The sequence below is a fragment of the Pogona vitticeps genome, chromosome 4 (genome assembly GCF_051106095.1).
Source record: "Pogona vitticeps strain Pit_001003342236 chromosome 4, PviZW2.1, whole genome shotgun sequence".
NCBI classification, from domain to species: domain Eukaryota; kingdom Metazoa; phylum Chordata; class Lepidosauria; order Squamata; family Agamidae; genus Pogona; species Pogona vitticeps.
The window spans coordinates 121,465,646-121,482,699 of NC_135786.1; the positions used below are offsets into that span (position 1 = coordinate 121,465,646).

At 42.1% G+C, this 17,054-nt stretch overlaps 1 protein-coding gene and 1 long non-coding RNA gene across 11 annotated transcripts in view; one reads left to right on the top strand and one right to left on the bottom strand.

The window, feature by feature from the left end:
• LOC110081674 (uncharacterized) overlaps positions 1-13,166 on the bottom strand; it is a 36,925-nt gene extending 23,759 nt beyond the window's left edge. For both annotated transcript variants that reach the window (XR_013544632.1, XR_013544631.1), the window contains exon 1: positions 4,431-13,166. This is a non-coding gene — a long non-coding RNA (uncharacterized LOC110081674). The remainder of the gene's footprint in view (positions 1-4,430) is intronic.
• Positions 1-17,054, top strand: part of TNR (tenascin R) — a 618,967-nt gene that overhangs the window by 249,004 nt on the left and 352,909 nt on the right. The gene's annotated exons all lie outside the window — the stretch shown is intronic.

Below are 17,054 nucleotides of genomic sequence, written 5' to 3' on the forward strand. Positions count from 1 at the left end.
AAACAATGGGGGATTTGTCACAGCAATTGGATTTACAAGATCCAGATTTCAGGCATCAGTGATATACTCCCACATGCTCCTCCTTCTCCAGACACACCCTTTCCTTTTTCTTCCTAGACACTCTCTCTCATCTTTTACAGCCTCCATTTCCAAAAGATAAAGCCAGGGGAATACATCAAGAAATTGCATGCCTAACCTACTGATGCTAAGCCATGTGACAGACACATCCCTTTATTATTTTCAAGGATTTCCACCCACCCACGCACCCAGCTCCATTCATTCTACAGTACATTTCTGGCTCTCATAGATTTGTCATATTAGTTTTATAGCTGTTCTCATGCTGTAAGGAAACATAGATGTTGGCCACAAAGGAATATTGGAGACATTCCTTGTTTGTTTGCCCAAAAGATCTCCAAACCTGTAACGGTTAGAAGCACACAATTCTGCAAGGATGTTCCAACTTGAACTGGGTTTATTATAGAGTATGTTGAAAGTGATTCCCCTGAGACTTTGGGTGGACTCACAGCCCTTTTTTTGTACTGCCTGATCATAGCTGCTTCCTTGATTTTTCATAAAGCATGCCTGAGAAAGTTAAGCTATGAAATGCTTTCCCTCTGGCTGAGAGCTACATGCCTACACTTTAGAAAGTTTCTTTCTTTGAATTTTTTTCTAAAATGATAACAACAAACACATAAATTTGGACTGATACTAAAGATTTCCTAGATAAACACCTGGGTTGGTTATCTCTTGAAAATGGTTCTCTAAGCCGAAACTGGTACACTGACAGTTCATTTTTAATAGTACTCGAACATAGGCATTTGATGGCCTCTTCTACGTGGTGTCATATAAACGGTGAGATTTTTTCCCCTGGCTGTGAACAAAGTAGTTCATCCATTGCACCTTAGGCTTCTGTCACCTCTCTCTGATCACACAACAACATGCACTGTAAGCAAGCATTCCCAAAATTAGCTTGGGAGATCGATCGATCGATCGATCGATCGATCGATCGATCGATCTATCTATCTATCTATCTATCTATCTATCTATCTATCTATCTATCTATCTATCTATCTATCTATCTATCTATCTATCTATCTATCTATCTATCTATCTATCTAGATTTTACCCCGCCCATCTAGATTCAACAAATCTACTCTGGGTGACTTACAGTCTGAGAATATAACAAAAATGAAAACAATAATATCAACAACATAGAGATAGAGAAAGTCCAAGATCATAAAACATAAAAACTAAGAAATGGAAGGGGGAAAGGCTTGCCTGAAGAACCAGGTCTTCAGCTTGTTCTTAAAATGATGGTGATAATTGGATGAATGCAATTGTGAATGTTATCTCCAACCTTCTTTTTTATTTATTTATTTATTTATTTATTTATTTATTTATTTATTTATTTATTTATTTATTTATTTTTCTGTTTATAGCGGTAGGTGGGGTAGGGGATAACTGGGATAAGGATATATTTAGAGGGGGTGGATTTGAACGGTCACCTTACAAATCGGGGTTTCCCCCCATAATAATACTAATTAGTCCGTTCTAAGAGTAATTCCAATTATCATACAAAAATATATACATTACCGTATTTTTCGCTCCATAAGACACACCTCTCCATAAGACGCACCAAATTTTTAGGAGAAGAAAACAGGAAAAAAAATCTGTTTTCTTCTCCTAAAAATTGGTGAGCCTTATGGAGAGGTCCGTCTTATGGAACGCAACCTAGGACCCTTTGGAGGCTCACCCAGCCCCCCCGAAGGCCAGAGGGGCCAAAATCACCACCTTCTGGGGCTCTTTTGAGGCTTGGAAAGCTTCAGAAGAGCCCCAGAAGGTGGCAATTTTGCCCCCTCTAGCCCGGTGGGGGGGCGGGTGAGCCTCCAAAGGGTCCTAGAGTGTGTTCCAGGACCCTTTAGAGACTCACCCTGCCCCCCCGGGGGTCAGAGGGGGAAAAATCGCCACCTTCTTTTAAGGCTTGGGAAGCTTCAAAAGAGCCCCAGAAGGTGGCGATTTCACCCATGCTGGCCCCGTGGGGGGGTGGGGGTAGCATAGCAAGGGTCCGAGGGAGCTTTCCAGACCCTTGCCACGCTACCCCCCCCGGGGCGAGCATGGGCGAAATAGCGACCTTCCAGACCTTTTGAGAGGTTTTCAAGCCTCTCAAAAGGTCCTGGGAGCTGGCGATTTCGCCTGCGCTGGCCCCGTGGGGGCTTGGGGTAGTGTGGCAAGGGTCCGAGGGGGCCTTCCAGACCCTTGCCACGCTGCTCCCACCCCCCACGGGGCAGGCGCGGGCGAAATAGAGATCTTCCAGGACCTTTTGAGAGGTTTTCAAGAAAAATCTAAATTCAGACAAGTATTTTGTAATTCCCATTATTAATTACCGTATGTAGCTTGTCTTTTTTGCAGCCTTGTATATACTGGCAGCCAAGTTTCCCGATGATCCTTTTTCTTTTTTGGATTCAAACATTCTGTTAGCATATCCATTTCTGCAGTTTCCAGTATTTTCCCTATCAGTTCGTCTCTTTGTGGTATTCCAGACACTTTCCAGTGTTTCGCGAATACTGTACTATTCTTGCCGCTGTTATCATATGGCTGGCTAAGAATTCTTTTTCAGAATCTAATGTATTAAGCAAAATATTTAATAAAAGAATTCTGGTATCATTGATATTGGAGTTTCTAACATCCCTAGCAGTATCTGGTTGCCTTTGGTCCAGTATATTTGGACTTCTTTACACATACACCACATGTGGCAAAATGTCCCTTCTTTCTGTTTACATTTCCAACATACATTTGAAAATTGAGTGCTTATTTTAGCCATAGTTGTGGGAATCATGTACCATCTGTACAACATTTTATATATATTCTCCTTCAATGCTGTGGATTTAGTTATATTTATTTTCCAGATTTGTTCCCATTGGTTTAATTCAATATTGTGGCCTACATTCAGTGCCCGTTTGATCATGCATGCTTTTACTACTTCACCTTGTGTTTCAAAATCTAGCAAGAAATTATATAGAAATGTAATGCATTTTCTTTTTGATTTAAAGAGTTCAGTCGAAAGGAGTATTTTCTTGATAAAGTCCCTGTTGCTTATCTTTAGTATACCTTGATATTAGTTGTGTTCGCGCCCACCAATCCATTTCAGTGCCTTGGTCTACTAGCTCTTGTTGTGTTTTAATAGAACCATCGATATTTAAAACCTCACTAGATCTTACTGTTTTCTTATTTTCTCTCAAATGTTGTAGAGCAAATGCTTCAATTGGCATTACCCACTGTGGTATCTTAATATACATTTGGTTTTTGACTTTATTCCACATCGACAAGAGTGCCTTCCTTAGTATATGATTGTCGAAATGTTTGAAGTCTTCTGTTCTATTGTACCATATGAATGCATGCCAGCCCCATTTCAGATCATATCCTTCTAGTTTCAGGAGTCTCCAAACTTCTAACAGAGGTCTCCCTTCCAAAGTGAGTGGGGTGGTGCACAAGCCTCCCTAAGGAGCGCTTAGCACTCAGTCAGAGAGTTCAACAGGCCACTTACCAACCACATTTGCACTGAGGCAAGTCCCAAGACCTCAGCAGTGCATAGCGTAAGTACCTTGAACAAGTTTGACCTTAAACAAGTACTTTACTTCATGCAGCACTCTGCAAATACTGAAACATGGGCTTTGTAATTCCTTAGAATTCACAACAGCTCAGTTAGGTAGGACTCCATCACAAGTGGAAGTGCATATTGGGCTGAAATGAGCAAATGCTGGGCTGAAGGAATTGAAAAGACCAGTATGAGAAGAAAAACACTAGTATGGGGGAAGGAGATAGAGAGAAACAGCATTCAGTTGTGGGGTGGAACAAAAAGGCTTCTTAAGGAGGCAAAGGCAGAAAGACTCTTTAGTTACAATCAGTGAAGTGGGCTAAGGGCAACAGTATATGGTCAACTATATGTAAAGAACCATGAAAACGTACATAGTCACCAGGATGCCCCATGGGACTTAAGGACAGACCAGGGGCAGGATGAAAAAGCAGATCAGAAGAGAAGACTAGAGAGAAAACCATGTCAGAGGTTTCCTGTGAAAGCCATAAGAACATGCCAGAGCTTGGGAAGACCATTGTTGTTCTAGTGGAAGTGGAGGTTCTCCTGCCATCCTTCCTGCCCAAGAGGATCCAGTGGCCAGCCCAGAAGCATGGGGCCAATTCAGGTCAACTTGAGCACAGGAAATAACCTATGCAGATGCCACAACAGGCAGCTGAGTAGCTCATCACATGAAACAGCTTCACACAGACAAAAAAGTATCCAGTGTTCAAGTCCCAGTAGTTCATTCCCAGTGCCTTATATCTTGACAAGACCCATCTCAAGTCACAAAATAGTCCACAGGGTTGAGGATTATTATAATCCTTTCTGTGCTGATTATTTAGCCAAAAATCCTTACCAAGGTGCTTGCTACTTCTCGAAAATCCTTCACCATCCTCCCCTCCCCTCCTCTTGCTCTGATGTTTGCAAGCGGCTGGATCAGACACAGAACATGAAAGCAAACCAGCTCCAGTCTAGAGGTCTGTTAATGTGAATTACATGTGCAAATCAAGGAAGGTTGTTCAAAGTCAATAATTAAAATAAAAATTAACCAGGGAAAGCTGGACTCTGAGAGAGGACCATGAAATGAAAGAACTATGCAAATCACACACATTATGCAAATATTGGACTAACTATCAGCCTGAAGAAAACACAAGTCATGTGCCAGGGCGTGGACTCACCTCCCTCTGTTACTATCTCCATCCAAGAATTGGAGGTTGTTCATGAATTTGTGTACCTTGGCTCAACAATCTCTGACACTCTCTCCCTAGATGTCGAGCTGGATAAACACATTGGGAAAGCAGCTACCATGTTCTCTAGACTCACAAAGAGAGTATGGCTCAATAAGAAGCTGACGACACACACAAAGATCCAGGTTTATAGAGCCTGTGTTCTAAGCACACTCCTGTACTGCAGTGAGTCCTGGACCCTTTGTGCATGGCAGGAGAGGAAGCTGAACACCTTCCATATGCGTTGTCTCCAACGCATTTTTGGTATCACCTGGCAGGACAAAGTTCCAAATAGAGTAGTCCTACAACGAGCTGGAATTTTCAGCATGTAAACAATATTGAAACAGTGCCGTCTACGTTGGCTTGGGCACGTCGTGAGAATGGCTGATGGTCGAATTCCAAAAGATCTCCTGTATGGAGAATTAGTGCAGGGAAGCCGCCCCCGAGGGAGACCACAGCTGCGTTAATAGGACATCTGCAAGTGGGATCTGAAGGCCTTAGGAATGGACCTCAACAGATGGGAAACCTTGACGTCTGAGCGTTCAGCCTGGAGGCAGGCGGTGCATCATGGCCTCTCCCAATTTGAAGAGACACTTGTACAGCAGACCGAGGCAAAGAGGCAGTCCCGAAACAAGCAAAACCAGGGAGCTGGACAGGGGACAGATTGGATTTGTCTTCAATGTGGAAGAGATTGTCACTCTTCAATTGGCCTTCTCAGCCACACAAGACACTGTTCCAAGACCTCCATACAGAGCACGATACCATAGTCTCTCGAGACTGAAGGATGCCTACATATATATGCAAATATTATTTGATTGTGGATACAAAATGGCAGTCAGCATGAGCTATAGCATTTTATTCAGCTAGCCAGATGCAATGGGTTGCCCTCCGTGTAAAAATAATAACTAGTAGGCAGAAAAGAAAGGGGGCACAAATTGTTGCCAAACAGTAGATGAGGCAGGGGGAAAGAATGGAAAAGGCAGGGGATCCTAAGGATATTGATCTAGAAGTAAGCCCCACAAATTTCAATAGGAATTGCAAAGTGTGTATGAAGCTGTTCTGGCAGAAGATGAATCGACCCCCCTCCCCTTGGACACGGAGCCTCAGATTCTTCTAGTCTAGAGGCTCCTAACCTTGAGTAACCCATGTGTTCTTGGACTGCAATTCCCAAAAGCCTTCACCACTAGCTGTGCCAGGATTTCTGGGAGTTGCAGTCCAAGAACATTAGTGTTTTCTCAGGTTGAGAACCACTGGTCTAGTCTTAGACTGTCACATTGATTTTCAAACTTCCTGACTTTCATACTGCTACTTCAGTGCTCAACAAAATCCAGTCCTTTCCCAGTCTTCTCCAGTCATCTATTTAGTTGAAAGAAATATGTGAGCTCATGCCTCATACCCAAACGCCCCTTACTGGTCTTGAAATACTTTAATTCAAAGGGTTGTGGAGGCCAGATGACTTAAAGAGGGGATCAGTTGGAGTCAAACTTTGACATGAGATAGAGGGAAGGTATTTGGTAGTGGAAGAGTGAAGTAGAATGAAGAAGGGTAGATTCAAGAAAGGTATGCTGAGGCCAGAAGTATTCATCTGCAATTAAAGCACCTTAAGGCTGTTTCCTTGTTTGTGAAATCAGACTTCAAAGGAATCCTGTGCTCATGTCCTGAAGACCACTCATCAAACAAAGAAAGCAAATTTACATAAAGTGTGTTGTTTATATACCATCCCTTAGCATTCAAAGCACTCTCTGTTTGGTTTACAATTTAATTACCCAGGCTACACATCCCCCCCCCCCCAGGAAGCTGGGTACTCAATTTACCGACCTTGAAAGGATGGAAAGCTGGCTACCTTGGATTGAAACCAGGTTGTGAGCAGAGTTGTGGCTACAGTTCTGCAGTTTAACCACTGTGCCATGAAGCACAGGGGAAAGAAGCTCATATTGGACCATTTTTGTGAGTTAAGGATGTCCTTCTTCCAGTTGCAGACTGCCAGAAATTCTAAATATGCACAGGCCCCTCTCCAAGAGCTGTAGGTTCTGAATTCAACCTATGAATGCAGGTTCAGGGGTTCCATCCTTGTGGGCAAAAGCTCCCACAGAGCCCTATTCTTTATTTCACCCATGTAAGTTTTAAAAACTGTACAGCAGTGGGATGTGACATCTTTGCCTTTGAATAAATGTAAGGTACAGGGTGGCGGGGAGGGCTGGATCAACATTGTGAGGATGAGGCTGCTGGTATGTATCCATTTGGCTAGCAAGCATATCTCACATTTTTCTCCAAGTTCTTTGATCCCAGCCAGCAGCAAAGCCAAAAGCCACATCCTCAGCTGCTATCTCTCTTGTCTGAAGCCAGGGCAAGAGACAACGGAAGTTTCTCCTTCTCCTAAGACAGTCATTCTTGCTGCATTTGTCAATCTGCAGGCAGTATCGTGTGCTCTTTCTCTCCTAGTAGTTTGAGCACTTGCTTGGGTTGCCAGTCTCTGAAAAATATTGTCGTAATCATAAGGAGCAGAGGCATGTTCTTTAAGCTGCCGTCCTCTGGTCTAAGGAACTGAATGCAGCAGATTCTATACAGTACTGGGAGGCCCGCAGGAAGTGATCTTGCCCTTTGGTTGTCCCCATTGCTCTTAATATCACCCATGCCCAGTGATTTCAGAATTGCTTAAAGCGCAATAACCTATATCAGCTGCCTCTGTGGATACTGCAGGATGATCACACCATTCATCCCTTACTGTACAAGTTCCTAATCAGAAAACTGTAAATGCCCTTTTAAAGCTTGCACTCTTCTCCTTTACTCCACTTTGACAAGCTCTAGAGAACAGGAAAAGCCTTGAAAGGACCCCAGAACAATAGTTTCCTGGCGTCCCTATTCACATGTATTCCAGTGGCCAGCACTTTACACTCAAGGTGTGCAGACTTCTGTTTTTGGATAACAATTCCCAGAATTCCCCAGATAACAATGCATGCATGTCTCTCCTTTGCACTATACCAACACACAGTGCAAAGCTCATTGCTGATGTGAGCTCTCCCTTGTTCAAGCCTAACATTCTGTCTATTGCACTGCATGTACCAGCTAGGCAGTAAACTTTAGAGAGCCTTGCGTGGTAGGTACTACCAGTTGTTCACCCCACCAGATGTTCCTAGTAAGCGTTTCGTTGTTGTTGTTTTTAACATAAGGTGTGAAAAATTCTTGTAGTGTTGTTAAAAAGAAGAGCCCAGAGGTATTGATGGGGAGGAGGAGATCTCATACAGTGTTCCCTAAAAGGGCAAAGTAACTTAAGGTTTGGGATTTTGCACTGTCAGCCAGCTGTAGATTTGATTAGTTAAAATTGCTCAACAGTTTTATTTCCCAATATATTTGTAATATCCCAGGAATGCCATGTCTTTTTCTTTGCTATCTCATTTGATGATACCTAAATCAAAAGTAAATTAACAAGGGGAAATATTTTAATTGTTTTCAAAAAGCCAAACATTGAGTCAGACAGAACAGTTTGCAAGGACAGAAGTAGGACTAATCTATCTATTCTGGAAATTGTGTGTGTGTGTGTGTGTGCGCACGCGCGCACGCATGCGTGAAACAGAAAGGAAGGGGACATACAACAGAGAGCCTGAACCAGAGGTATGGCTAGGAAAAAAGCAAAATTGTTGCTCCAACAACAAGCAACTCCAGGTGCAGTACTGAAATAGTGCATGCTCCAAGAGCTACTTCTTCCAGTTAAACCATTCTTGCACCATTGTAACTGCTTTGTTCATGAGCCTATTTTATTCACAAGTCATGTGGGTCAATCACATTGTGTAAAGAAATTCACCTGACAAAGTCATTGAGCAACAGAAATGGACTTTGGCTACTGTACATGTACAGAAAGGGCTGTTTGGCACTGCTTTCTTGTGAGTACATATGCAGCAATGTAGAGACCTGGTTTTGTAAATGCACACCGTGGACAATCATTAAATCTTTAGCAGGCTGTTGCACGGCTATGCAAGGAATTGATTTCCATCATCAGCTGCTCATTGCCAACTTCCTACTAGCTGAGAAGACAGGCAAGCCCACCCTGGTAGAGCGGCATGACGGAAATCTAAAAAAGCACACACTGTAGCTAAACTAACAGCTTATTTTCTGCTAAGTGGGCAAAGGCACCAGAATTAACCACTGTAAATTTGATAAATGTTAATAAAAGAACCCATAAATTTCCAACCTTAAAACTGGCAGAGCTGTGGATAGATCCCGGGCTACCATCTGGGAGGCTGGCCGGGCCCCAAGTCTGGGCAGTACAAGCGTTCCTCCTGAAACTGGCAAGAAGATCTTTGCTGGCTGTCAAGCACAGATGCCGAGGCTGCCCATCTGCCAGGTGGGATGAAACCAGCTTGAGAAAGCCATAGGGGATTGCCTAGGCCAGGCCATGAAGCTGCCAGGATGGCAATTTGGGCAGGGTGAGTGAAAGGATTGTTAGAAACAGAGACTGCTGAAAGCATAAAGCCAAATATTTTCCACTTTCAGTTTTTGGACTGGGTAAAACTAGCCAGGCCTGTGGGTGGAAATGATTCCTGAAAACATACTTATGGTTATACAACTGTTTATCTCCTTGCATTGGTTGGCCCTTTTGTTTCCCATAGCAGCCTATGCTCCACCAGTGTCATTCTTCTCCCCCAATAAACTTAATGCTCCTCCCTCCTCCCTTGATTAGTTAAATAGGTAATCACTGGTTACATAAAACCTAGCAACCACTTAAATCAGTCAGATTTGAATTACTTGCAAACCCAGACATGCTATATATCCACTTGTTAGGGACTCTCAGAAAGCAACTACACTGGGATTTCTCCCACAGTTTGATCTGCTCTGGGGATGGGATTTTCTGGTGACTACATTACGTAAATGACTGTAGGAACCAGTCCATCTGCAGAGTATTCCCAGCCACATCTTGTTGGCTTTCTGTTTAGGGTTACTGTTTTTTTATAGGTGCAGGTCAGATTGCTCCATTTTGGTTTGGTTCCAGCTATTGTGATCACTGGGAAGGAACCAAAGCGATTGGCCAGCCATCCCTTTCCTGGAGCCTTTTAACAGTCTTCAGAAATGAGAAACTTCCTTGCTACCTGACTTTGGAGGGCAAGGAAGACGAAGTTTTGCATTTATTTTTAATGGTTGCTAATGCATCCACAATGCACAGCATCTCTAATGTGCTGTGTCAGTTAGGAAACATTAAAAAGAAATGCAAATCTTCCCCTCCAAAATTGAGCAGCAAGGGAAGATTTCCCTTTCTCAAGATAATTAAGTAGCTTCCTCTTCTGTTTTTTGTCTAAATTGCTTAAGATGAAGAACATAAGAACAAACATAAGAAGAGCCCTGCTGGATCGGGCCAAGGGCCCATCTAGTCCAGCTCCCAGTATTTCACAGTGGCCCCACCAAATGCCTCTGGGAGGACACGAGACAACTACATCCCTGTCTCCTGATACCCCGCCCCTGCCCTTGGCATTTTGAGGTACCTCCCTTTGAAGCCTGGAGATTATAAATCCCCGTCATGGCTTGTAACCTGTGATGGATTTTTCCTCCAGAAATCTGTCCAATCCCCTTTAAAGGTTTCTAGGCCAGATGCCACCACCATATCCTGTGGCAAGGAGTTTCACAGACTAACAATATGCTGGGTAAGGAAAGATTTTCTTTTGTCTGTTCTTACTCTCCCAACACTCAATTTGAGCAGATGTCCCCTGGTTCTGGTATTGCGTGAGAGGGAAAAGAGCTTCCCTCTTTGACAAGTTGTATATTTTAGTTCAGAGATCAGCAACTTCATTCCTCAGTTCCTTAATAACCCTTGGGTGGATGCCATCTGGGCCCGGTGACTTATTGATCTTCAGTTTATCAATTAGATCTAAAACATCCTCTCTTTTAACCTGTATCTGATTTAATTCATTAGGCAGGAGGGGCCATTCAGGCAGTGAACTCTGCCTAAGTCTTCTGTCATGAAGACAGATGCAAAGAACTCATTTAATTCCTCTGCATTCTCCAAGTCCCCCTTTACCTCCCCAATCTTGAGAAGATTTCTGTTTAAACAGAAAGAAGTCTTGATTAGAGATGGGAATTACTCACCATTTTGGCGAGTCGTCCTGCTTCATAAAAGTTGACAAAGCATGACGCTCCCCCCATGAACCAATGAAGCATGAATTTATTCGTTGATTCATGGGAGGTTACTAAAGAAATCTGATTTCCCCCACCCCAGGTTCTCTCAAACCCACCATTTCCATTCCATTCTATTTGCAATGGCCACAGTTTCTACTCTTGGCTTTTAAAAGTTTTTAAACAGCAGCCTGAAAGCTAAAATGCAAACCTTCTGGAATCTACATGGCTTCTCTTGCAGCAAAGCCTGTATCAGATCATTGTGTTACCTTCTGCCTTCCATTTCCCTCTTTCACTGCACTGTAGATGAATAAGGACTGGAATAGAAATTCCTGCTCTGCCTTTGGCCCTGGCACCATTGAGCAGTGAATAGCAGCCCTGGAGACTGTTTAGACAGAAACTCATCCTTTAAATGGGCCGCACTGGTCACGTGAGCAGCTGAAGGTCATTGAGGCAGGGGAAGGATGTGCATTTTTACTAACTAGAGAGTCAAAAGACTGGCAGGGAAGGGGTAAATAAAATTGATAAATGGAATGAAAAGTCTCAATGTGGGAGTGAGCAAGAGACAAGAATATAAATAGGAAGATGGGAGAAGATGAGAAATATGCAGCAAAATAGTGAATATAAAAGGAGACAAAAAGATAAACACAGTATGAGATGCGAGACAGATAACTAAGTAGCAAGACAGATAGAAAACATTAACAAGGTAGACATGGCTGTCATGAAATATAGAAAGATGAGTAACCTGCGTAAACATAGAAAAAGAGTGATAGACATTTAGCAAGCACAGACCCGTTGGCAAAGAATATCCCACAAGAGGCACACAATTCCTAATTGGATTGGCATGTGGTTGGATTATCTATGAGTTTCTTAGTGTAGAAATAAAATAAAAGCAAAAAGACAACATGTCAAGACTGTGGTCTCCCTTCCCCTTCACATCATAAAAGGAATCCAACTAAGAACAGATGGAAAATGTAGCTTGCTTTTATGCATGTGTATAGGCTTGCAGCCTCAGTGGCATGTCTGTACTACAAATGCCTTCAGAGCCATTGACTTGACTAAGTTTGCCTCAAAGAATCAGATAAATTGTAGTTCAGAAAAGATGCTGAGAATTCTACCATGGCACATCCCTTTCTAGTGGCTCTCTCTCTCTCTCTCTCTCTCTCTCTGAAATGTGACCTTCACAGATTCTAGGGGTTTAGACAGTGATTTAGATATGGTCAGAGCCGGGAAGAGGATAACTTCAAGCAAATGCCCAGAGACAGATATATCCACATCAGCATTTGAATTTTTTTTTGTAAGGATCTTGTTGCACCGCTTTTTAATTTTAGGCAGCCTAGTGATACTTATTGTTTTCTTCTCATCATTTCCCTCTGATGCACTTAACTGACATATTGCATTACTGGCATACCACAAAAATGCAAGGAAATACTCTCTGATTCTTTCTTGTGGCCAATTTAATATTGATCTTGGAAATAGAGTGGTGCCTTGACTTACAAACTTAATCCATCCCAGAAGATGTTCATGTCAAAATGCTTGTAAGTCAAATCAGCATTTCCCATAGGAATGCACTGAAACCTGATTAATCCGTTCCGGCTGTTTTTTGTTCTTATGCCAAGGCACAGTTTGTAAGTTGAAGTATTAGTTGCCATAGGAACTAATGGAAAACCGGTTAATCCGTCCTTTACCACTAGGGGGAGAATTTTTCTTCTTTCGACCTAAGATGAACTTAGGTTTAAAAAAGGCCAGGAAAGGAGGGAGGGAACAATGGGGAAAACTGGAACGAAAGAAAGAAAGAAAGGAAGAAAGAAACAAAGAAAGAAAGAAAGAAAGAAAGAAAGAAAGAAAGAAAGAAAGAAAGAAAGAAAGAAAGAAAGAAAGAAGGTCATCACTGGGGCATACAGACCTCTCAGACAAAGGTTTGTACTTTTAAGCACAAAAAGAGAAAGAGAGTGAGAAGACAATGTAGGGGGGGAGAGAGTTTGGAGTCTAAAACACATTTTAAACCCACACATACTAAACCCACACTTTAAACCCGCACATTTTACAACACATTTTAAACCAAGCAAACAAAAGACTAAAATGCATTTTAGAGCTCAACAGCCAGCCAGACCTTTGCAAACAGTTTTATGATTTTAAAACCAAAGTCTAAACTCCATTTTAGAGCTCAACAGCCAGCCAGACCTTTGCAAACAGTTTTCTGATTTTAAAACCAAATTCTAAACTCCATTTTAGAGCTCAACAGCCAGCCAGACCTTTGCAAACAGTTTTATGATTTTAAAACCAAATTCTAAACTCCATTTTAGAGCTCAACAGCCAGCCAGACCTTTGCAAACAGTTTTATGATTTTAAAACCAAATTCTAAACTCCATTTTAGAGCTCAACAGCCAGCCAGACCTTTGCAAACAGTTTTATGATTTTAAAACCAAAGTCTAAACTCCATTTTAGAGCCCAACAGACAGACAAACCTTTGCAAACAGTTTTATGATTTTAAAACCAACAGCCAGCACAGAAGCATAATCCCCACCTAGCCACCTAACCCCACCCCAAGCTGTAAAACCCCTGTACAGTAAATACACTGTACTCACCAGAACAGGCAGTCTCTCTGTCTTAAAAAAGAAAGTAAAAAAAATCCAAAAATAAGAAATTAAAAAATCCAAAAAAACCCCACAAAAACAGTTCGTATAGTACAGTACTAGGCAGTACCAGGCAGTCTGAAGTCTCTCTCCGTATCCACACTCTCTAACCATTGGGATGAGCGAGGTAGCAGACAAGCAGCCTCTTCGCTGGCCAAAATTAATTGAATGTTCAAATTTCCTGCCTTCCCCATGTTTTTTTTCCCTTCGCAAGTCAAAGCAAAATTTTGCGAACGGAGCTGTTCATAACTCAAAATGTTTGTAGGTTGGGATGTTCGTAAGTCAAGTTTTGATTGCAACAGGTGAAACAAACTAAAAAAAAAACTTTCCTTGCCGTGCAGGATTGACAGCAAAATAGCGTAACACTTGAACAATTCCTATCAGGATGCCTCAAAAAGACCTTAAAATGTTCTTTGAAACTGACTTTTAAAACCAACTAGTGATTTACGTATCTGACTGTGGAGCCATAGGTTGGGAGATTGGTTTTCCACTGTGCCTCCTGGGAAAAGAGTCAGCCTGTGTTGCCTTGGGCCAGCTGCCCAGTCCCAGGGCACCCCACCCCTCAAGAAGAAAGGAATGGTAAACCACTGCTAATTACTCCCTACCTAGACAATACTAATTTTTTTTTTTACCATAACTCAGGATTGACAATAGCACATGGTTATTATTATTAGAAAAAGTTATTTAGTACACCAAAAGTAACTTAATTCTTATATGCTAGGTTAATTTTTAAATAAAACTCAGTTTCCAGCCTCAAGAACAAAAAAAGTAACTAGTTCCATATTTTGCTGCCTGTCACTAGTTACCTTCAACTCTGAATGACATCCATGATGAATGTGTGCACTCAGTGAATCTGAGCCTAGTTAGCCCCATTCTACTACATAGGACAATGGCAGAAGGCATATGCAAGTTTCAGTTTGTAGCATTTCCAAAAAGGCGGGGAAATCTATCTGGACAGCAGACCAACTTTTAGAAAGGGCAGCAATGCAGCTATCCTCATCTTCTGTTAGATACATGGCACCACATTACATTACTCCAAAGGGCACCTCTCAGTGTTACAAGGACTTGAAGTATTAAAAAAACACAACCAACATAAATATTCATAAAATGCACTGGGTTGTTGTGATGCATTATTGAACAGATGTATTACTGAACAAGTCCAAGAGACCACTTTTGAATGTACATACAAAGCTGCATAGACTGCTTCACACTATTGTTCAAGTTATATATTCCAAAATGCTCCAAACGACAATCTGTTTGAAGCAAAGTTTCATCCTGGAGACTTTCTCCATGTAAAGCATGGATTCTGCCGTTAAGCTGTGATTCCCTCTGTTTATAATGGGCATTATTGAAGCCTGGAGAATACTGTCAGTCATGACAGACATCACTAAGGCTGCAGACACATCATAAGCCAGTGTCTTATACATCAAGTGAAGACCAGATATGACTTTATGGGTCCCCATTTTATAGACAATAGCTATAGTCCATGAAAATACTGCAGAAGCTCTCAGAGAGCATCAATTTTGGTATTGCAGGTAGAAACTGGATGCACTGGGGAATGTACATTTTAAATACAGATGCTGTCCTTTAAGTTGGGATGCACACATAGCCCTGTTTTTACCACCACCACCCCCCAGTCTTTGCAAGAATTTGCATGGCTAAGATGGTGGTAATGTTTTCAAGAGTGAACGTAAATAGAAGTAAACAGAAAGTTCATTGAGGGCAATTCCTCAGAACAGAAACATTAACAATATCCAGTTTAGAAATTACTGTGGCACCTCCACTTTGGGTGTGCTTTATCAGGAACTTGACTTCTTTTTTAATGCTCACCCAGAAGAGTGTACCATTGCTCTTTGACTGAACTGCCTTACGGCGAATGTATCCAACACATTTGGATGGACAGCCTATAGCTATTATTTGACCTGGGAAACCAGCTGGACTATCAAATCCTTCAATTTCTCTCTAAATTATCAAACCAAGGTGATCCTAAATGGAGGTTTGGGGCAGAGAGAAGAGATTGAGACAATCGGTGAGATGCAAACTTCTCTGGCTAGCGTAAGCTTTCTGTCTGGGTGGCTAGGCAAGCTACAAAGAAAGTGAACCTCTCTTGTGGCTCCCAGTCAAAGTCATGCTCTGCATCAAGCACGGCCATCAATACTATAGTTCCTCTACCAGACCTTGATCTGGTTTTGGTTACAGGAGAGGGAAGCAATTCTCCCCCCCCCCCGGACCCACACCCTGCTGCTTATGTTCTCCTTTCTTATCATCCTCTCCCCTGACATTGCTGGCGTATAACAAAGAGGCAGGATCCTGGTAACTGCTCTGGATATTTTCATGCGATCCTCGAATCAAGCCTGCATCTTTGAGTGAAGAAAATTTTCTTTCACTCTCACTTTATAAATGTGGTACAATAAAACCAGGCTCACATAAGTTCAATGAAGAGGGCCTCTTCCCTCTTTGCTGTTATCTTTCAGGGCTGCTACCCTTCATAGACCAAAAGCTTGCTTCATCAAGGGATATGCTAGGTGGCCTAAGCCAGCTTTTCTCATCTCTTTTCCCAGTTGCCATCTGGCTCTCAAGCTTGGCCTGTTATTACCCTTTGTCTTCTTGGATTGTTGTAAGGAGACAGAAATGAAGAACAAAGAAACAAAGGTTGCAAGAGTCACCTATCTGCTTCTGATGATGCTGGGACTACCTCATCCTCTGGCAATGCTCTGAAAGCCGCCTGTGTCTTGACCCAAAGGCTTCATCCAGCACATATGGATTGGTTCTTTGGAATGAAAACTGAAGGCTTGAGGTTCTCTGTAATAACCCTAGGAAATTACATGTGTCAGGAAATAAGACAGTGGGTCCATAGTCTAGATGCTCATTCCTGACTCTAAGAATGATGCTACTGCCTGGAGAGGGGAAAAATAATATTTTCCCAGACTGTCTCTGTCTCACTCAGTCTAAAAGAGATTTGATGGAAGAGTACATCTAAATATCTATCTATAAGCTGGCTCCAAACAGTCTGCCAGAACACAGGCAAGAAACAGAATTTAGGATGAGTATCTATATAGATAAGAAAAGCCTTAATTGTTAATTTCTGGGACTCATGGTAACTCAGCCTTGGTCAGGTGCAGGGGAGGGACAGTGTCCCATTCCAGTATTAGAAGAAGAAAAATATCCAACCACCAATCTAACCAGGAGTGCTGGCAAAAACCCTTAATTCCTGATAATATAAGCAACAGCCTCCATTGGCATAGCCAGTTAATTTGCACACCACCTTTGCCCACCAATAGACTTGTAATTAAAGTAGTTTGCAGAACAATTTTTAAAAGAAGAATAAACTTTAATAGCTCAACAGTTACAGTGTAGTTATTTAAAACACAGGAAAGGTTCAAAGGAGCATAAAACATACCAAGATAGGTCAAGTGACAATATCCAGGATAGCCAATGATATCAGCACTATGACCCCAGCAACCAATTCATCCAGGAGTTGGTAAGGAGTGACTTAATAATAAGACTCTTCAGCCC